The following is a 24,077-nucleotide window of genomic DNA, read 5'->3' on the forward strand; positions in this document are numbered from 1 at the left end:
GCATTACAATTCATATTACATATATAGAGCATATTTTTTTATATCTCTAGTTGTACATAAAGTAGAGTCACATCCTTCATGTCTTCATACATGTACTAAGGGTAATGATGACCATCACATTCCACTGTCTTTTCTATCCCTATGACCCCTCTCTTTCCCTCCCTCTCCTTTTCCCCTTTGCCCTATCTAGAGTTCAAATAATCCTCCCATGCCACCCACCCCACAACATATTATGGATTAGCATCCTTAAATCAGAGAAATTATTTGGCATTTGTTTTGGGGGGGTATTGGCTAATTTCACTTAGCATTATATTCTCCAGCTCCATCCATTTACCTGCAAATGCCATGATTTTATTCTCTTTTAATGCTGAATTGCATTCCATTGTGTGTATATACCAAATTGTCTTTATCCATTCATCTACTGAAGGGCATCTAGGTTGTTCCACAGTTTAGCTATTGTTAATTGTGCTGCTATAGCATTGATAAACATCGAAGTGGGTATGTCCCTATGTTATGCTGTTTTTAAGTCTTTTGGGTATAGACTAAGGAATGGGATAGCTGGGTCAGTTTTCTAAGGATTCAAATAGGTGAATTTTATAGCATGTAAATTTTATTTTCATAAGGGCATTGTGGGGAAAAAAGATTGATACATAAGGGCATTATTAAGATATAAATCATATTAACTTACACATTAATGGCATAGGTAAATTTGACTGTGACTTATGGTATGCAGAAGAAAGAAGCAATGTGTGTGTGGGTGTGTGTGTGGGGGTGTGTGTGTGTGGTGATGATGGAAATTTTTTTGTGTGTGTTGACTGTGAATTAATGAAGAATATTGAAGATACATTAGACCTTGAATAAGGAATGAGGATCATAATGGAAATGAAAGAGAAGCTTGTGATACGGAAAAGAAAGACTTGAAATCGAAAGTCAGAAGGGAAAAATAATAGTTTTATTAGACAATGAATTTATAAAATGTAAATTTCCCAATGATTTTAATGTTCTGTTTATACTATAGAAGATTTAATTTATACTTAAATTATTCTCTGAATGTGTTATGACTGTGAAACTGTGTGAAGAAGGTATGAAAATATAGATGGTGACTAAATTATTGGATTCTCTGAATGATACTGTTTGTTGTCCTTATAGTGGACTCTGAAAGTCATTAGAATTTTCTGAGGAGTAAGAAAATTATAGATATTATGCCTAAATCAATACCTAGAAATTATTTAGAATTTTGATTAAAAAGCAAATCTATTCATACAAATTAACTCATCTTCCTTCTATCACACGTATCCTCTGCCTTACATGTTGTTACTCTTAACATATTTTTAATTATACTTTATGATATAAATTTTTTGTGGAGAAGTAGAAGCAAAATATTCTTAGTAATGAGTTCTTGAAAGATTTAGTGGAAAGGAAGTAGAGGCTAGAAACTATCTCTTTGGAGAAGCCTTTTTCCTTAAATAGAGCAGAGAAATGGATCTTTGTGCAGAATCAAGAATCTTTCTCAAAGGTTTGGGAAATTAGTATGCAATAGTCTACCCTTATATTCTTTGGGGATACATTCTAAAACCATAAAAAGAACTGAAACTGATACAGATACTTCCAAATTTATACTGAAATTAATAAATCATTAAGTAAAACATTTTTAAGTCAAAATTCTTTAATACTGTGATAACCCATCATAAATTCAAAATATTTCTTCTCTTCCTCTCCTCTCTCTTCCTTTGAATTTTATTCCTGCCAATTACTCACTAACTACTGCATTCTACCTATAGTGACCCTTGTTTTTCCTCAAGCTTCCTAGAATAGAATATATCTACCTCAGGATCTTTGAAATCATACTTCTCCTGCCTAGAATATTTTCTGAGAAATATCAAAATGTTTCATTCTTTTTATTTCTTCCTTCAAGTTTTGCTCACATGACATTGTGGTTTTCCTGTCCTACAGCCCCTAACATAATATTTACTCAATGTCCTGCCTTATTTCCTTGACTGAACATAGCACATTCTGATATTATATTAATTTGTTTTTATTTGTTTTTTTAGGTATACATGAGAATAGAATCCATTTTGATAAAATTATATAAGCATGAACGATATCTTATTCTAATTAGGTTGCCATTCTTGTGGGTGAGCTTGATGGTGGAATTCACCTAGGTATTTTTATATATGTACATGGGAAAATTATGTCCGATTCATTCTACTCTCTTTCCGATTCCTATCCCCCTCCTTTCCCTTCATTACCCTTTTTCTAATATACTGAATTTCTTTTTTCTTCTTCCCTCCCCCTTTATTGTGGTTTAGCTTCCTCATAACAGCAAAAACACTTGACCTTTGGTGTTTTGGGGACTGGCTTATTTCACTTAGCATGTTAGTCTCCAGATGCATGCATAATTATATGATATTTATTTATTTCCCTGTTTTTTTTCTCCCATCACAAGAATGTTAACTCCCATCTGTTTTGTTTTATTTGTTTGTTGTCTGTTTTGTTTGCTGCTATATTTTTCATCAAAAGAAAGTAATGAACGTATAGGAAGCTCTCTGAAAACATGCCTTGAATGAATGGATGACTGAGCACTTAAAATTTGGAGCTAGCTTTTACCTAATGAGATTCACAGAGTTGATCAAGATTTAAAAAAAAAAAACTAATTGAAAGTTTATAGTGCATAACTTTGTGGAAACCCTCTATGGATATTTCACAGATGGACAGAAATATAGCTTTAAAATTCACTAGAAATGAGTAAAAGAGTAGTAACTCACTGTTATGGATTTGCCTGGAGATGATCACTGAAGCCCTAGGAAAGTGTGCACTTGCCCAAGCTGGCTACTGAGGCAGAGGAAAGATGAGTTGGCACTGGATCCAAGGCCAACTTTAAATCTCTTGCTTTCTCTTCTAGTTACTTGTTTGTTTTTTGTCTACCATCCTCCCAAAAAATGGTGTAAAAAAGTCTCAATGAACATTAAGTTATTGATGACTAATTGACAAGGAAAGAAAAATTTAAAACCTTAATTTTTATGTAAAAAAAAAAGCCTTGATATTTGGACATCTGGGAGTTTTTGGTAAACAACGTATATTCTCCAATTTCATAAAGATGGCATAGAATGACTTGTACTTTTGCCTAGTTGTAACATTTAACAACATTCTCCTCCTCTCCGAGAATGAATTGCGTGTTCTAAGGTTATCTTCCATGTCCCAAGACTTTTCAACCATTTTTATATCAGATGAACTTAGAATGGGTTGACACAGAAAGTATCTGTCTGTGTGGGAATGAAGCTGGCCACACAAAGAATGACAGTGTGAGTGGAGGGATTCCTGGGTGAGTGAGTAAAGGCAAGAGGAAACCTTTCGGGTTACAAATAGCATCATCAGTACTCCTGAAGTGGATAAATGAAAAAAAGCTCCTAAATTATGGTGGAGTTAGTAAAATGATTTTGATGGAAGAATTTTAGACAATTAAAATAGTTAAATAAATAGTCTTGGCTATTTTCTAAAATAAACTACTATTTTCCATAGGCCACTAGCTAAGAAATCCTGAAGGTCTGAAAGGAATTACTAAGGCAACGTAGTTTTATCTGCAACATCATGCAGGTCTATGAATACACACTATGCTTTTCTTAGCTTCTATTTAATGACGTGAAAAAAAATTCCTGGGTGAATTGTTTTATTTAAATAACTATGTTACTTAAGAGATGCTATAATGATTTCTAATTGACTCCCTATTTTGTATTATTTTCTACTGCCACATACTATAAATTACAAACACTATAAGTAGTGGGTGAATGAATTGTAATTGTGCATCCTTTATTAAGAGTATATAATGAAAGAACAGAAAATTTATCTATAATTTCATGGTTTATTATCCATTAGTTATCTTCATTGTGGTAAGTGCTTCATTCATATTAACTTTATTAAGCATATAAATGTACTAGTCTTCTCTCAAACCTCTCAAACCTCTTGGAATTAAAATATATTTATGAGACTAATGTTGGTTTGTCACAAAAATATTTATGATATCATATTTTTAAAGAGAGAGAGAGAGAATTTTTTAATATTTATTTTTTAGTTTTTCGTGGACACAACATCTTTATTTTATTTAATGTGGTGCTGAGGATCAAACCCAGCATCCCATGCATGCCAGGCAAGTGCGCTACTGCTTGAGCCACATCCCCAGCCCCTGATATCATCTTTTAAAATCTATTATGAAGAGTAAAACCCAACCTTGTGAGATATATTTCTATTCAGTGTTTATCAAACCTGAAATTACATACATGGGTGATGAGAATACTTAATCTTCCCAACTTTTTTTCCACAATGTTTTTAATATATCTATAATAGGATATTTACATATTGACCAAAAATATCTACATTAGAAATTACCTTTCATGCATAAAATATCATCGATTCAAAGAATTTTTATTGCAATTTAAAAATGCCTAATTTTTCCAACTTTTCAATGAATTTTATTTCCGTTTTAGCTCTTTTATTTCTCTTTCTCTTTTAGGAGCTGGAATTTTCAAATTTATTTGCTGTTCTTCACTGCATCCATTCTTTCTTTGCTGCCAAAGTAGCTTGTTTGGACCCTCTATTTTTAGGCAATCAGGCTACTGCTTCTGCTGCTGCCAGCTCTGCTACTACAAGCAAAGCAAAGTACACAACTTGACATACTGATTTCTGAACTGACAGTTACCCCAACTAGATAAACAGACTAAATATATTCATCATTTTACTCCCTGGAGAAACCATGATATCACCAAGTCAACAATGGAATCAGATTGAAGTTTCAGCAGAAAAAAAGATGGTCATGACTCATCTCAAATGCATTTCTATTCTGGAAGGCATCTGTAAATAATCCTAGATGAACAAGACAGCCTGTTCTCACTTGGTTGATGTGTATCCACATACTGCTTTAACCAAATGTGAAGATCAAGAAATGAATGGTATGAAGATGTATGTAAATAATATAAAAAAGTTGTAAGCTACCTATAAATAAAAATAATAATTAAATGGTTATTTCTGTATTTTAGATTTCCAGATAATCAGAAAGCTGTCATAATCACTTTTGTTTCCTTCAGTAATTGCATTTAAATTTGGTACAAGGTGTCTACCAAAGACTGATAGAAGAGACAACAGTATGCACAAGATCGTATTTTACAAAGTTGCTGTGAGAATGTCTCCCTTTGTTCAAATAAAACAGCATCCTCATAACAAGGAGAAAAATGCTGATGTATTGTGAACCTGTCTATTAGACAAGGTGAATCTAACAAATACAAAATGATATACTGAAATGCCATTGCTTTCCTGAATACATTTCTTTGTTTTATTTGATACAAATAATCCTCTATCCAATCACGGTACTCAGCTTATGCCATTCATCATATGTCAATGGTTTTGTTCATCATATGCATTTTTGGGGTCTTTAAAGTTTTTAAATTAAATTATATTTTAAATTAAGTTATAGTTTTTAAACTGCTTTTAAGTTAGATAATATTTAACAAAATTAAATACATATAGTGCCTTACGGTAAAGACATACTGATAAAATAGATCAAAAAATAGATTGTTAGTTTCTATTGATGAAATCATTGTTCTTAATTATAATTATTATAACCAGTTGCTAGAGCTCCAAAAGGGTCCACCTGCACAAATCTCACTGATGTTTATAATCATTACCAATAAGTATTTTTATTCTAAATTATCCTTCAATAACATTTAGAGTAGGATTACATTAATTTAATTCTTTTATATCAGTTTTCTTTTGTAGGTACCTATTCTCTCTGTGCTTCTTTCTATTACTAGCTAATAAATGTTTATAATCTCAGAGCAAACTTGATCTTGCACAGAGATGTCTATGTTGCATTTGGCTGCATTGTAAATAGATGGTATTAATGAATGAACAATAACTGAATCAACAACTGAAGAGCCTAGGCTACCATTTCATAGTTATTTCTAACCAAGTATCTCTCTGTCTTTTGAGAAAGTAAAAAGAATATATGCAAATGAAATGAAGAATCAGGTTTATTTTCTTACTATAAAATGTCCACGGTTATAAAACAGAGCACTTGGTGACTTTAAGGAACAAGCAATTACTCCTGAAAGCCAACACTACCTTTTATGTAGGTAAAGACTGTTCTAAAATGAGTTAGCATTTCTTTCAACAATCCAAGAACTACTCAGTTTACTTACTTAAATGTTCACTTTTAGATAAGCTAAAGGCATATCTCTAAAGTAAAAATAAATACAAATTAACCAGTTTTACTATTAAAAATGCCAGTAATATAAAATATCAGTTTGACATAAAAATATGTCAAGGTAAGAAAACAAAAAATAAATTCAAGAAGTTTCAAAAATTGGAAAATCCTATCCCGTCTGTCATTCATACATACAGATTCTTCCACCCCATCTATCCTTGATGTTCATATTTCTGCCCATCATACATATTTTCAGTTATTCAGAGTCAGAAATTTGGCATGGTGCTTGTTTTTTTGACCTGTATCAATTATTCAGAAATGGACAGATAGCATTCCACTGAAATGTCTCTTGTAATTGTCCCCCAACCAAATCAAGCACAGGCTGCCCACCATGGAATTAAGATTTTTCATGGTATAAACCAACCTTATCTACTTGGCTTTGCTTCTCACTATTCACTTGGTAAAATTTTTTCTCCAATGCCTTTAGAGATAGCATGTAGATATGAAGTACATTTCTAAGCCAGTTTTTCTTTGTTGTATGCAAGTATGGGAATTTCAATATGAAACCTTTTTATATTAAACAATTAATAGGTGCTAATTATTATATTTTTTTAAAAAGTAGGTCTGTTGTTCTTACTTTATCTCATCTATAACAGTCCTTAGGTATTCATCTAAGTCTTATCTACATTTCATATCTCAAATACAAGTACACTTGATTTTTGTACACCTGTAGCATTTAATTGATTCATTGATTTTTTTCCCTACATGTTTGAATTTACATGTACATATGCAAAGAACAGAGTTAAGGTATTATGAATGGTCAGGGAGTAAAAGTCTGCATTTTTTCCCTAATTTTAATCCTGCATGTAGTTTTTATAGAGACATTTTTTTCTCCAAAATGAGATGATAGAGATTTAGAATACTAGTCATATTTTGCACTTTTCCTTCATTCCCCCAGAGTTCTTAGCATAAATACTCATTTGATTAAATTTATTAAATTATAAAATAGCTTGGATAATAATTTCAGTAATTAAACAATGGGAAATGGAGGGAAGGAAGCGGAGATTGGAAAGGAAAAAGATAGTGGGATGAATCTGACATAATTTCCCTATGTACATATATGAAAATATCACAGTGAATCCCACCAAAATGTACATCATCCATAAGAACGGGACTCTAATTAGAAAACAATATATTCCATGCTTGTATAATTATATTAAAATGGATTTTACTGTCAAATGTAACTAAAAAGAACCAATAAATTAAAGAATATATAAATTGGAAAATATACCATTGATTTAATCTCTAGTGTTTCTGGAAAAGAAAGTCTATATAAAATAAGCCAGAAGATTCAGATATTTCTAAGCTAGAACCATTCATTGTCTAAAACACCAGGGAAACTGTCTCTGCGGTAAGGTATTACTTTGTGAGATCTATTCATCTCTTCGGTGACTGGCTGTGCGGTGGGCACAAGGAAGGTAGCTGTGGTTGTTTTGAAAGTGTGTTCATTAAAACATTTGCTTAGATGAATTCTAACCAAATGAAGTTAACGTACCTCCCAGAGCTGCTCCTATTCCAACAGCAAAGGGTCTACTTTGATCTTCGGAGAAAAACCTTCAGAGAAAAACTGTCCTAATTCTCCATGAGGGACTGGACGGTTATTCAGCTGGGACAGCAGAGCAAGGCAAGGTTTTGCTGAACCAGTTACTTCCTCCCTTTGTAGGACTTCAAAAGCACAAAGCCAGTGTTGTTACAGTGATGAAGCTAATGGACTGTTTACAGAATGTAAAACAGTGGCTAATTTATGATCATGTACTCCTAGGTCTGGAAGATTTCATGTTGAATTAATGAGCACTTTATCCCCTGCATAGTCCCTTCAAGATAGGATCTGTTTTTCCTTAAAGTTTTTTTTTAAAGATGGGATTTACCAAGTTCTACCTTCAATTATACTACTGCTTTAAAAATTCTAACAGCTTGGAAATCGACACTGAGAGTCTTTTGTTTTAAATATTATAATATGTACTCTATATTATGATATACTAAATAAATCTATTTCATACATGGTAGGTAAATATGTGTGCATCATATATAAATGTTTGTATATTAAACTAACAGGTTAAATATATTTTGTGTTTTTAAATTAGAAAATAAAGAATTGTTCCCCCTTTCTATAAAATTTCATCATATAAATGAAGAATGATATTTAGTTCTCACTATGATTTATTTTTCAAATGGATTACTCTATTTCCTTAAAATCTTTATCAGAGGCATGATTTCCAAGAATTTTTAGTCATCACTTTCATTTTTCCTTGCACCTTTTCACTCTTTCCAGGTTCTACCTTAGCTGAGGAGACCACAGAGCTCACAGTGAGCAAGATCAGTGTGATAGCTATCCCTCTCTTCGGTCTATACCCAAAGGACTTAAAAACAGCAGACTACAGGGACACAGCCACATCCATGTTTATAGCAGTACAATTCACAATAGCTAAACTGTGAAACCAACCTAGATATCCTTCAATAGATGATTGGATTAAAAATGTAGCATAGATACACAATGGAATATTATTCAGCAATAAAAGAGAATAAAATCATGGCATTTGCAAGTAAATGTATGGAGTTAGAGAATAGATAATGCTAAGTTAAGTTAGCCAATCCCCCCAAAAAACAAATGCTGAATGTTTTCTCTGATATAAGGAGGATGATTTCATGGTGGGGTAGGGAGGGGGAGCATGGGAGGAATAGACAAACTCTAGATAGAGCAGAGGAGTGGGAGGGGAAGGGAGGGGACAGGGGGTTAGAAATGATGGTGGAATGTGATGGACATCATTATCCAAAGTACATGTATGAAGACACAAATTGGTGTGAATATACTTTGTATACAGAGATATGAAAATTGTGCTCTATATGTGTAATAAGAATTGTATAAATTTAAAAATTTTTAATTTATAATTGTATAAATACATACATTTTTTTTAAAAAGATGAGTGTGATCAAAGCCAAGAACACATTTCTTGCTTGCTTTTAAAACTCTTTCTTGAATTTTAGTAAATCTAAGTTCAATAACACCTCCATGGTTCCAGCATGTTTTTTCAGACCTATCAAGAGTGAATGTGGTAATGATTTTTTTGTGTTTGTAAAATAAAAAAATTGTGAAATTCTAATAGAAAATGTATATTTGCCACTGATTAAAAGTACACAGGCAAAAATCCAATACCAAATTTATTTGTACTTTTTATGCATATTTCTTGATACACTGTAAACATTCAACAAATGTCTTCTATTGCTATAAAATGTTAAAAAGTCATTTTAATATTGCTGCTATTTCACAATATGAAAAACTACTTCTTAGAATTTAAGATAGATACATATACACATAAATAAATTTTTATTTAATAAATTGCAAAGAATCAGCATTTTTAAAAATTAAATGCAGTTTTCTAAGATAAAAAAAATAAAATGATTTCCTTGGAGGAAAATAATAATTTGAATGGACAGAGTTTGAAGAAAATCAAATTATTGAATTATAGTATAAATTCAAGATGACTTTTTTGGTAGATCTTTGACTTTATATAATTTATCTTCTTTTAAAAAATATGATTTCAAACTCTTTTTGAACTGATTTATGACCTGCAAAATTCTGACCCTTAAGTGTGCTCTTTATGTAACCACAGTCAGCATGATTTTTATTCAAAAATATTGGGATATAAAAAATTCCCCAGTGGAAAAACATAAAATTTAAAAAGTAATAAAAAGAAAATGCCCCAGTGAAGAGCACTTGGAATGACCATTATGCCACTGAATTAAGAACTTTAGATCTATCATTTCACCTACTTGATTCCCTATCTGCTTATTATGAGGTGAAAAAACATAATTTTTCTCTTTAGTTTAGTGAAAATAGTCTGCATGAATGAACCCACCCCCCCCCGCCAAAAATGTTGCAAATGTCAAAACAAATGATAAATATTATATTCTCTCAATCGACTGGAGCTGTCATAGAAAACTAATTGGGGACAAAGGGACTATTTTATTTCCATGTTCAAAGGAAGTTTGTAAAAGGGGGAAATCTGTTTTCTTTATATTGTGTTCCAGAGACTGTAAAAGAGCCAACTCTTTGACTTTTGAGATAATGGGAAGGGTGGTAAATGTGTAGTTTCAGAGAACACCCAATGTAATGTCATGAATGACTCTTCATATAATAGCATCTCTTTATTTCCTAAGAATGTGAAATATACTAATACAGAATCAGGCAGTGCATATCTCATTGTGATACTGTAATCCTTAAATGGAAAATCTAACTATTGGTAAAAAGAACATCACTCTGTTTGCTGAAGATGGTCAGTACTTAGGCTTCCTGAGGCCACACAGGGGAGTTACAACAGATAAAATTAAGGTATTTGTTCAATTAAACTGAGAACATAATAATATATTTGCAGAGGCAAGATTAGCATGACTGAAGCATCCTTTCTTTAAACCAGCTCAACAAATGATAAGTTTCTTATCACAAGTCATTAAAATATTGGCTAATAGGTACAAGGAAACACTTAACCTAACAAAGAAAAGCCTTTTTACTATTTACTGAAATTGAATAAAATTGAGGTAAAACAAAGCTTGGAAAAAATAAAATCAATTAAGTCTCCCATTAAAACCAAATTCAATTCTAATGCCAAATGAAAAAATAAAGCAGTTCTATGCAGCAGAAAGTTTTCACTAAGGTAAAAAGAGATGAACTTACAAAATACAGCAGTATCCTGTTTAATCACAGCAGGTCAACTGAGTATATCCTCTCAGAATTTTTCTTGGGTATATTCACTGAAAAAGAAAATTAAAATAAATAAAGTTAAAAGACTAAGCTCAAAAAAATGAAAAGAAACTATCATTTGTATAATTGAAAAACCACATAAATATTGTACAAATTGTGGGCCTATCTAAATAATTTTTTAAAATATAATAGGAAGTGTTCCTAATTTCATTTCTGCCAATTTTCAGTCATGTGAAAGAATTTATGTTAATTTCTATTTGATTCTAAAACATCTGCACACTTCTATATATTATGGATACCAAATTAAGTTTTATTTTCTAGTAAAGACTTCCAAAATTCTCTCTTCTTGTACAAGAGAGGAAGGGTTGCTTGTAACATCTGTGAGCTGCTAGACTACAAGACACTCAGGAACAGTTCCAAAGACAGAGGTCAAGCAAAAGATAGACTAAGCCCAGTGTGCTAGCACGCACCTGCCATCCTAGCTACTCAGGAGGCTGAGGCAGGTTATCGTAGTACGCTTGCCTAGCAAAAGCTAGGCCCTGGGTTAATTCCCAGGACTGCAATCAATCAATCATCAGACTAGAATACCTGTCCTCCGTTTCATGCAGTTGTTTCATAAGGAATTTGATGGTGTGTTATTAAACATATTGAGGATGAAAATAACCAACAGCTAACCAACAGCTTCATTTGGATCTTTATATATTCTAAGTAGTATATCACGAGGAAATATTCATAAACCATGTACTTCATGACTTCTAACATTCCTATGTAGGAAATGAAATAACACCAACTATTTTACCTCTTATTTCTTTTAGTGTTCACAACAGTGGAAGACACATATGGCTACAATATGGAATTGCGTGGTTAATTAAAAGTACTAAGAAGGTCAATGCTTGTACAATGAACTAATATCACTATTTCCAAATTCTTTCTTGTATGTAGACCACAAAATTGTACTTCAACAAACTAAACTAATAAAGGATGCTATTTACCCTTTTTTTCAAATATTTTGTAAAGCAGTATGGTAGTTGCATAAAAAATATGACACTGAAATGAGAGTCTTGTCTGTTTATAGAGTCAATATATATGGAGCTAAGGCAAAGGTTGTATAATAGTTATTTTAAAACCAGCTTGCCCATAGAACTAGTCAATTTATAAAAGTCAAACTGTTGACACTGGGAACACATTGTAACCATATGGGATAGAGGAATGAAGCTCAAACTATGTACCACAAATAAACATGAAGATAATTTGTTAGAGATACAGAAAAAAAAAATCTCCAGAAGAAAAGAATGTATTGCACAGAAATATGGGAATGTCCATTAACTTAAAAATGACTATCAATGCAATTTTTTAAAAAACGTTTTATTTTTTTATATTTACATGACGTAGCGTGTATTTTGACAGATTACACATACATGGAATACAAACCATTCCAATTAGGATACCATTATTATGGTTGTTTAAGACATGGTGTTACACTGGTCGTGATTAGTATATGATCATAGGAAATTTAGGTCCAATTCTTTCTGCTGTCTTTCCTATTCCCATCCCCTCTTCTGTTCATTCCTCTTTGTCTAATTCAATAAACTTCTATACTTCCCCTCCCTACCCTCCCTTTTTATGGGTTAGCATCCACATATTAGAATAGCCAGTCTTCATGTTTTGGGAGATTTTCTTATTTCACTTAGCATGATAGTCTCCAGTTCCATCCACTTATGGGAAAATGCTATAATTTCATTATTCTCTATAGCTGAGTGATATTCCATTGTGTACATATGCCAAAATTGTCTTTATCCATTCATCCACTCAAGGGTACTTAGGTGCCTTTGTCACTGTAGTATGCTGATTTTAAGACTTTTGGGTATAAGCTAAGGAGTGGCATAACTGGCATAAATGGTAGTTCTGTTCCAATTTTTTAAGGAAGGAATCTCCATACTGCTTTCTAGAATGGTTGCACCAATTTTCAGTCCCACAAGAAATGTAACAGTGAACCTTTTTTCCACAATCTCACCCACATTTATTGTTCTTGTGTTTTGATAATTGCCATTCCGATTGAAGTAAGATGGAATCTCAGTATAGTTTTAATTTGCATTTCTCTAATTGCTAGAGATGTTGAACATTTTTTCATATATTTGTTGACCATCCATATTTCTCATTCTTTTTCTTCTAGTAGGAGCAAGGTCTGTGGTCTAATGCTTAGGTCCTTGATCCACTTTGTTGTGCTTTTCTCAGGAACCTTGATTTGCAATCTTTGTTCCATAAATTTCTTGAGGAATAACACTGTTGTTTGTATCCTGAGAGATATCGAAACACACCTTGTTGCATGTTTTAATTGTATCCTTAGTTTCATTCTGGGAATTTTCCTGCAATCTCAGACAACATGTACTTTTATTGTTTATGGACATATGCCCTATTATCCATATGTCATAAACCAAAACTTTTATGAGTATCATAAACCAAACACTTAATATTCCCCATGGTTCTGGTTTATAGATGGTGCGGCCCTGCCACAGCATTCCCCATGCTGTGACCCTGTCAGACAAGGGGTGCAGGAACACCTTCATCACATTTGGTAATATTAATCTGCCTATCCAAGAACATGGGAGATCTTTCCATCTTCTAAAGTCTTCTTCAATTTCTTTAATGTTCTGTAGTTTTCATTGTATAGGTCTTTCACCTCTTTTATTAGACTGATTCATTCCCAAGGGGTTTTTTTGTTTGTTTGTTTTTTTCTGTTTTTAATTTTAAGGCTATTGTGAATGGAATAGTTCTCCTGACTTCTTTTTCAGCTGATTTGTCATTGGTGTATAGGAAAGCAATTGATTTATGGGTTTTAATTTTATATCTTGCTACTTTGCTGAATCCATTTATGAGTTCAAGATACTTTCTAGTGGAGTTTTGTGGGTCTTCTAAATATAGAATCATGTTATCAGCAAATAGGTATAATTCGAGCTCTTCTTTTGCTATTCGTATCTTTTTAATTTCTTTCGTCTAATTGCTCTGGCTAGGGTTTCAAGATCTATGTCGAATAGGAGTTGGTGAAAGAGGGCTTCCCTGTCTTGTTCCAGTTTTTAGACGGAATGTTCCAATTTTTCTCCATTTAGAATGACTTTGGCCTTTGGTTTAGCATAGAGCTTTAATGGTATTGAAATATGTTCCTGCTATTTCTAGTTTTTCCAGTGTTTTGAACATGAATGGATGCTGAATTTTGTTATATGCTTTTTCTACATCTATTGAAATAATCATGTGGTTCTTGTCTTTAGGCCTATTGATGTGATAAATTTAAAAAATAAGTCATTATTGTTATTTCTACTTTGGCTAACTACATTTTTATAATTGTGCATTTTTAAATATCTAAAATAAGTAGGATATTAACAATGCCATACGTATTAAGCAATTTCAAATGGATTCATTTACAAATTACAGGATGATATCCTTCTTTTTCTCAGAACAGTCCAATTACCATTGTTCAGTTTAAATTATGGCTACGATTACTTTCACTTACATTCAATTGAATAACTTAAAAAGGTTCTGTTTCAAAAGACCCGGCTTTATAAATTACATAATGTAAATGGAATTTAGGTATTAAAATTTGAGTATCAAATGTAACTATTGTGAAATATCAATGGATCTAATGGCATAACAAAAACAAAGAAATGTTGAAATATGCAAACATTATATTGTCTTTGAACAGAGAGATTAAGATTATCCGTTCTAGTGCTTCCTCATTTGGGTTCTCCATATAGCTTTTGGAAAACTTAATAAATCTGATGCTTTCTCCCTTTATAGGTACCTGTCTAACAGTTACTTCCTTTTTTGTAATATGGCATGAAAGACAATAAAGACAGGAAGGGAACTCCTGAGGAGTAGACAAAAGGAGAGGGAGGAAGGGAGAGAGGAACAAGGAACAAAGGATGTTTGAATAAAGAACTCTGCAGAAAGGAGGGTGCTCAAGACTCAACTCTGGTCCCTACTGGTGGCTCCTACATTTGGGGGATTTTTTTTTGTTACAGTGTATGCCAAAAACCTCATCATATGAACAAGGAGAATCCTGAGGGAGAATGAAGTTAGTAGAAATTTATATAGATACATTTATCCTAGAAATAAATTATTCATGTAGGAGTAGGGGGATATCATGATTCAAACAACAGATGGTAAATAATGATGAGACATGAGATTTAGCTTTGAACCCAGTCTCTTGTGACTCATTACAGATTGTTTTGGAAATTGGAAGGATGTAAGTAAAAAGTGAAATTGCTTCACTAGAAATGTTCAACAGTTTGGATTATTTGGATTATGCTCAGCACATCTAATAGTGCCTCACTCCTTTTAAACAACTTTTTATTTTTATATTTTATTGTAACTACTTCATCAAAAAACAGAAGACTTGTACGTTTATTATGACAAACTTTCAACATATGGGACAGTGTTTGATTATAGTGAGTCAATACACATCATTCCACTTGGGCTTACAATTGAGGAATAAGTTTGGCAAACTAAAGATTTATTAACCAAAAAACAGTGTTGATTTCACAACATATATGATAATCTGTGCTTCTGATCAAGTAACTATAAGCTTTAAACTGATTTATCAAGCTATCAATAAATCTGTTACCTACTGCTATGGTTTAGATATTTGGTATCCTCCAAAAGCTCCTGTGTGAGACAATGTAAGAAGGTTTAGAGGCGAAATGATTGGGTTATGAGAGTCTTAACTTGATCGGTGCTTCAATCCCCTCATAGGGGTTAACTTGGTTGTAACTGTGGGCAGGTGGGGGGTGGCTGGAGGAGGTAAGTCCCTGGACACATGATTTGGGGGTTTTTTGTTCTTACTGAACTGAGCTCTCTCTATGCTCTCTGGTGCCATGTCCCCAGCTGCTTTCCTCTGCCACACTCTTCTGCCAAGATGTTCCCTCACATTGCACCCCAAGGAATGGAGCCCTCCATCTTTGGACTGAGACCTCTGATACCATGAGCCTCCAAATGAACTTTCCCTCCTTTAATTATTCTTGTCAAGTCTTTTGGTCCCAATAGAAAAAAGCTGACTAAAACACATACCTACTAATAACTCCGTTAATCAACCTACCTAACAAATTCAACTACTGTAGTATGCATATACACATATGGAATTTAGGTATTAAAATCAATAACTGTACTTGTTCAAGAACAAAATAGAATAACTCATTGGTGTTAATGCCCTGCTTATAGTTAGTATATTTTTATTATAATTCTTAGCATCTATTTGTTTAATATAATACAAAGGTATTGCTGAGTTCCCTATTTAAGTAAAAGATACTTCCAGTATGAGGCAGATCATGATATAAGCAATATTATGAGTCATGCATTAATAATCAAGAAGCAAATATTAACAAGGGATTAAATTATATATGTGTGTGTATACACATAATAATGATTATATGCATATGATACACACACACACATATATATAAAACCATATATATATATATATATATATATATATATATATATATATATATGTAATGATTCACTCATTCTTTTAGTCATTTTAGTGTGGAAATTTGGTCATTAAAAAAATAAAATAAAAGTGATCCTTTAAGATCACTAGAGAAAAGAGACCAAAGGGTGGGTAGTAGGGAGCAAGGGGATAAATGCATGGGGATAAATGCATGTACAAATGTGTAACAATAAATCCATCAATATGTACAACTATAACACACAAATAAAAATATAGGGAAAAACTTCTTTTATCATAACAAATATTATTGAAATAAGGAAAAAAATAGGAAATTTTATACACACACACAAAACTATTTGAAACATTAAAAAAATTGAAGAATGCTGAATGTACCTCCAAAAATAAAGGCAGAAGAGAATTCAGAGCTATGATTTTTCAGCAAATTACTACTGATGGAGGAGGATATGAATTTTTTTCTCACTTCTAGGTACACAACTACTGATTTTTAAGAAAATTTAACAGAGGAGAAAAAAATAACCAAAAAATCCTCTAACTAAAATATATTCCTTTACAATCCTACAATGTGGACATAGTTTTCAGTATTCAGCAATGAGCCATTCTTTCTAAAAATTATTCATCTGACAAACGAAAGTCTAACCTTACAAAAGACAGAAAGGTTGGAAGTTTTAAAATATTTATTATCTTCTGATATTTTTCAAATAAAAAAAAAATATATTATAGCTACTTTATGCACATGATCTTGAATTCAGTATAAATTTCTTCAGGGTTCAAATAAATCAAGCAATACTTGAGAATGGGCAGTAACTGATTTTGAGCAGTAACTAAACATGAATAAAGTAAACTGGACACCAAATCACAGTGTTAGATATTTAAAATTAAAATCTAATTTGGAAAAATCAATAACTGTACTTGTTCAAGAACAGACTAATGAAGAGATGGCATGTTGTTGCTGAATACACAATATACATAATTTTGGTTCTGGCAAGACAAACAAGTTAAGAAGATAATCCAAGAAAGTTTATGAGAGTGATAATGGAAATTTCCTGCATTTGGGAGAGACTAGAGTAAAACTTGATAATATTGTGAAAGAAAACTTATTCAGAGTAAAAACATTGGCATCAAGTAATATTACACATAATTTTAAAAATTATATACAAAACTCAATCGATTTATTACAGAAATGAAGAAATCAGTCATTTGGAAGGAAAGAAATCATAAATGTAGTTCAAATTATTTCAGATGCAACTTATGATCTGTTTGGTATAAATAACTATAATTAATATGAAATTCATTTTAAAAAATTTTCAATATTTTTCTGTGAAGACTTTTGAGAGCAATGGTCAGGAGCTGAAACAAGATACAATTGTTATAAATTCTTAAAATCCAGAAAATAGGGAAAAGGTATGATTTCAGAACTTGGAAGATATCATGCCTGCCACAAATGTGAACAAAAAACATAATTGCTTTCAGTAGAAGGTACTCAAAATAAAATTTAAGAAATTCTAAGTTTATAATTTTGCTGTTCTATCTTTAAGCACAAATATTAATGAGAGAGAAAAAATTTCTTGGAACATCACTGATTTTGTTAATTTGAAAATCTATATAATTTTCATTGGTTTCATTAAAATTTAGATGATATTGATAATTGTCAATCATTAATATAAAAGCAGTATAAATATCTATAGGAAAGTTAAACTGATGTCTTTATATCACTAAAACCTCAAAACTATCATGCAATTATTTGCTTTATATATTTCTTAATGATATTAAAATATTATACTAAATATATAAATTCTAGAATGCTATAATATGGTATATTTTCCAAAATATCTAGCTTTAAATTTATTTACTAATTGTGCATGTTGTATTAACATTTTAGGGCAGGAGTCTGCAAACTTTTCAATAAAGAGTCAAGTAACAAATATTTTAGTCTTTACAGGCCTACCTGCAGCTTGTGTGGCATTACATATGCTTGTTTGTGTGTTTGTGTGCACAAGTGTTTGTTTGTGTGTATGTGTTTGTGTTTACAATCTTTTAAAGATGGAAAAATTATTCTTAGCTCATGGACCATAGAAAAGCAGACCATAGTTCACTAATCCTTGTTACAGAGTTTTGTTGTTCAATACAATACCCACTAGTCACATGTAAATTTTAATATAAGTAATTAAAATTAAATCAAGTAAAAAATTCAGTTTTGCTGGGCATGGTGGCACAGGTTTATAATCCCAGTGACTTCAGAGGTGAAGGCAGGAGGATCACAAGTTCAAAGCCTTAGCAAGGCCCTAAATAATTAAGCAATACCCTGTTTAAAAAAAATAGAGAGAGAGAAGTGTGTGGGGGGTGTGAGGGGCTGGGAATGTGGCTCAGTGGTTGAATGCCCCTGGGTTCAATCATTGGCATCAAAAAAAAAAGAAGGAAAGAAAATTCAGTTTCTCAGATGCACTAGCTATATTCCAAGTTTTCCATAACTACTTGTAAATTCAAATTTAAATAGTTAAAATTAAATCAAATTAAAACCTCTCAATTTCTTCATAATTATTAGCATTCAATAGTTGTATGTAGCACTGTATTTAACTCTACAGATAAAACGCATCAATATCAACTTCTATGGAACAGTTCTATTATTCAGAAAAATATTCAAGAAGTAAATGTGTATGTGTGTGGAGGGGTTGTATTTGTCCCTTAAACACACTAGGAAATATCAAATAAGAATGGTTGGATCACTTGACAATCCTGATAATTTCTGTCATAGAAAATGACAGAACTAAGGTATTTAACTATGAATATTCTTATTAGCCCATTTTTAAATGGAAAATTAAAATCCATGTCAATATTCTAAATTATTGTGTCTTTTGAATTGTAAAATAATTTCTGCTTTAAGAGAATATGTTATAATAATAAAAATAACTTTTTTTGTTATTTTAAATCAGTGCTTGTCCCATTTAATGTGCATAAATTCCATCTAGAAACATTTTAAAATGTAGACTCTGACTTTGTAGGCCTGAATCAGGCTACAAATTCTGCTTCTTTAATAATTTCCTAGGTAATGCTTTAAACACCTGGTCCCTGGACATAGATACGTCAGGTTTCACGGTGATGCATGCCGTGTGATGAACTGATATGTAAGTGAATGAAACACTTCCAGTTAATATTGATTTAAACTGACAATAATATGTATTAATAAGAAATCAATTCTCTCCCTTTTTTTCCCCTTCCCCTTGCCCCTCATAGCCTCTTATAATTTTATGTATCCTTGAAGGTCTCCTACCATTTCCATATGCTTTCCCTTCTCTCTCCGTTTCTCTACCCCCTTTCGTAGGGAAGATGGGAGGGGAGGGGAGGGGAGGGGGGATAGTAGGGGATAGGAAAGGTAGCAGAATACAACAGTCACTAATATGGCATTATGTAAAAATGTGAATATGTAACAGATGTGATTCTGCAATCTATATTTGGGGTGAAAATGGGAGTTCAAAACACAATTTGAGTCTAATGTATGAAAGATGATATATCATGAGCTATGTAATGCTTTAAATAATCAATAAAAAAATTAAAAAATAAAATTAAAAAAAAAAGAAATCAATCTATCAGGAACTGAAAAAGGTAAGCTTTTCTTCAAAATGTAGCACAAAGTACTATAAAATATTTGTAGTTAATAATTTGCCAAATCAACTTTAAAAGTTTTCTTAGAATAGACTCAACATTTTCAGAATCATTTGCAAAATACGCTATTTTCCATTGGTCAAGAAACAGAAACGTAAGTGTTCATCAACTAATGAACAGGCAGAAACAATGTGCTCCAATACACAAAAAAATACAACTCAGTCATTAAAAGGATGAAATCCTGTCATTCAGGAAAGCCTGGATGGAATTGGACACCATTATGTTAAGCGAAATAAGCAGTCATAGAAAGACAAAAAGTGCATGATCACATTTGTAGGTGAAACCTAAAAGAGTTGATGTTACAGAAATGGTGGTCCCCAGAGGCTGGGGAGACCTGCAAGGAGGGTTGATCAGTAGGTACCAAATTACATTTTGATAGGAGAAGGAAGTCTTAGCATGCTGCTGCTGCACAGTGCAGTGATTATAGATAATGAAAATGTACGGTTTATTTGAAAAAGCTCAGAGGACTTTAAATGTTTTCACTATAAAAGTGAGGAGATGGACATATTTTAAACAGTTTAAAAATCATACAATGTTTACATCTATCAAAAAGTCACATGGTACCACATTAATGTGAATATTTTCGTTTTTATGTATATTAAAGTAAATTTAAATTAAAAATTAATTAAACATATTTCAAAAAAGTAACAAAAGAAGCAAAAATTAAAAATTAGAAACAACTTGTCTGTAAGAAAATGGCTGACTATACCAACCTTCAATACAGAAAATTCATTCCTATAACATAGAAATGTTAAAATGGTCACAAAAAATTGTGGACTTTTGGTTGCCCTAACAAAATGTCCTCAATCTAAATTTGAATTTTATGTCTCTCCCAATGAATGGAAACCATCAAAAATATAAAATAACATCAACCATATATTTATAACCTATTCTCAGACAATTTATCACAAAACCTCCAATAATATGGCAATGAATATTTGAACTGAACATTAATAGAACTAAGTCCAATCAGAGGTAGCTTAGAAATAGAGAAGTGAAGTTCATGAAGTGGATCCTAGTGAAGAGGGAACAGGGAAGACATCAGCCAGAGTTCATAATCATAACAATAGAAAAAGAAAGTTAAAGCCAAGATATAAATATGACAACGCATCCAAAACACATGTAAGTGAGGTCACTGAAGAAGAAAAATAAAATAATGAAATGGAGGGCTGGGGTTGTAGCACAGTGGTAGAGCGTTTGCCTAGCATGTGTGAGAGACTGGGTTCAATTCTCAGCACTACATAAAAATGAATAAAATAAAGGTCCATCAACAACTAAATTTTTTTTTTAAAAACCCAAAAGATTAAAAAAAATAATGAAATGGAAGCAATATTTTAAATATACCAAAGAATAACAATTGAGAAATAAGAAAACATTCTTTATATATTAAAAGTGTCAACTTGTACTAGGGAAAGTAGAAAACACCAAGACATAGTGTAATAAATATCCTGGTAAAATCACTGGATTTTTGAGAATTTCCTGGGCATAAAGCACAAAGAAATGATTCCCGAGGAAACAAAATTGATTGTATAGATCTAAAAAGAAACATACAAATAAGAAAACTAAAGAATGTGATAGAAAGATTCATTATATCTATATTTATAAGTAAAATATATTATTATTTTATGGACATTATATAAATATAAAAATATGAAGTCAATGAATGGCATAACAGTGATTTTTATGGACATCCAAGTTGTGTTTAAGAATCCAGGCCTAGAGAACAATATGAAACGTATCCATATTGAAAGTAATAAAAATGGGGTTTACTCCTTAGATTTATTAGCTAATACAATCAGATTTAAAAAATGAGATAAACATTGAAAAGAGAGAGGTCAATCATATTTATTTGCAGATGATAAAATGCACAGACTACACAAGAGCTGAAACAGTGAAACCAAATGTCAAAGCAACACATTTAGTAAGATAGAGAAATATGAAATTGACATTTAAAATCAATGGCCTTATGTATATTTCCAGATAGACGACAGCATAGAAAGGCATACCTCCCCTATTTGAGACTCCAAAACAACATACAAAGATCAAGTGATTGGGAATAACTCTCAAGAGAAGAACACAATCTCCATGAAGAAAACATTAAAATAACTTATAAAAGACACAAAGTCAACAAGATCATGATTTGTATTCAAGGTAATATATAGATATTTGAAATTATCCCTCCAAAAGACTAAGGGCCTTGTTGTTGTTGTTTTCCTTTTGAAATTAGATACATTGATATTAAAGTAGAAAAATGAGATGAAGAATGGGAGGACAACCTGCAAAAGAAAAGAACGCAGGCAGTTCAGCCCTAGAAATCATTAAGACCCACCATGAAGCCTCCATAATTAAAGTAATATAATATGGGCCCATGAAAAGACACTGGTAGGAATTTAAGAATTGGGTCCATCAGTATAATTCTGGGAGAAAACAGACTTTATAAATAAATAGATATGTTTAAAATGTGTAGCTATTTGAAAAACCATAAAATTGGATTATAAGCATGTAGCACAGATCAGAATTACTTTAAGTAGCTCAGACTTCCAGATACTCTCTCTCTCTCTCTCTCTCTCTCTCTCTCTCTCTCTCTCTCTCTCTCTCTCGCTCACACACACACACACACACACACACACACGCACACACACACACAGAGAGTTTATTCTTTATAATCTAATCTGTAGGTAAATTTTTCTAACAATGACATAAAAACTACCAAAAATCAAAGAAAATACAGATATAACAAATTTTTAAAATACAGATTTGTATTGTGTGTTTGTGTGTGTGTGTGTGTGTGTGTGTGTGTGTGTCTAGTAATCCTACACTACACTGATGAGACCTCTCTGAAAATGTGAAACAACTTGCATGTTCTCCTCTGCATCCCCTTGTGGTCTTCTCATGCTACTGGGCTCCAAAATCCAGCATTGGATTCCCCTGTGTGTGGCTCCACCATGAAGCGTCACTCAGACTGCAGTACCTCACAGGAGGCCAAGCCCCACCATGAAGCTACCTCTTCGCTTTTCCGAACTGCAACTCTGCCCCCTGCCCACATCCAAATGACTACACTGCCAAGTCCCAACCAGTGGCTTTTGAACCGAATTGTCTATAAAGCAAAGAAAACTGAAATCAAGGAAGGGGAGATAAAAAGGGCATATCTTGATTTTTAAATATCTCTCCTTAGGAAAATGGTTAACAGTGAGGAAATGAAACAGAAAGGCATGATCAACATTCACAGATGCTTTGAAAAGCTGTCAGTCAGTATAATCCACCAGATTTAGCAATCAGATTAAGGGTAACTTTAAGAAAAGCAGTTTCAATGAAAACAGGCAAAAGTCAGAATACTGCAGTCACTAAAGAGTAAAATAGGAGATACAGTCCTTAAGATGCCTTTTTGTTTGTTTGTTTTTAACTTGGGTTGTAAAAAGGATAGTGTAAAAACTATGGGAAGATTAGGGACAAGAATAATGTATTTATTTTGAGATAGGAAAGACCTAACCTAACCATCTTTTCTGAACATTTCCCCAACAAGTTGATTCCAAAAGCAAAACTATTTTTAGCACATAAAGCAGCTGGCTGGTTATAACCCACCCATGAATTTATCCTTTTTTCTTTTATCTTCCCAAAATAGGATTTTCTTATTTAAATGTATGAATTACAATTGCTTTATCATAGTGGAAATCTATTCAGTTGGTAATTTTCTTTTATCATTCTCTAAGCACCAAAATGACATCAACATTCAATACATTTATAAGCAGCCTTTAGTAAAAATTTAATCTTACTTTCATGGTAAGAGAAATGGGGTGGCTTGAGAGTAGAATGGATTCCTGATGCTGTATTTTTAAGATAACTACTTAAACCAAAACACTAATTATTTTATTTGAATGGAAGATAAACATGTACATCAATTAAACCATCACACACAGTGGAAAGACACAGTTGGGTTCTGAATATCAGAAGACTGGACACGAAAGGGCAAGTATTAGAAACTGTAAGGACTTCCTAGATCTTAA

The sequence above is a fragment of the Spermophilus citellus genome (assembly GCF_964194105.1).
Source record: "Spermophilus citellus genome assembly, chromosome: 16".
NCBI classification, from domain to species: domain Eukaryota; kingdom Metazoa; phylum Chordata; class Mammalia; order Rodentia; family Sciuridae; genus Spermophilus; species Spermophilus citellus.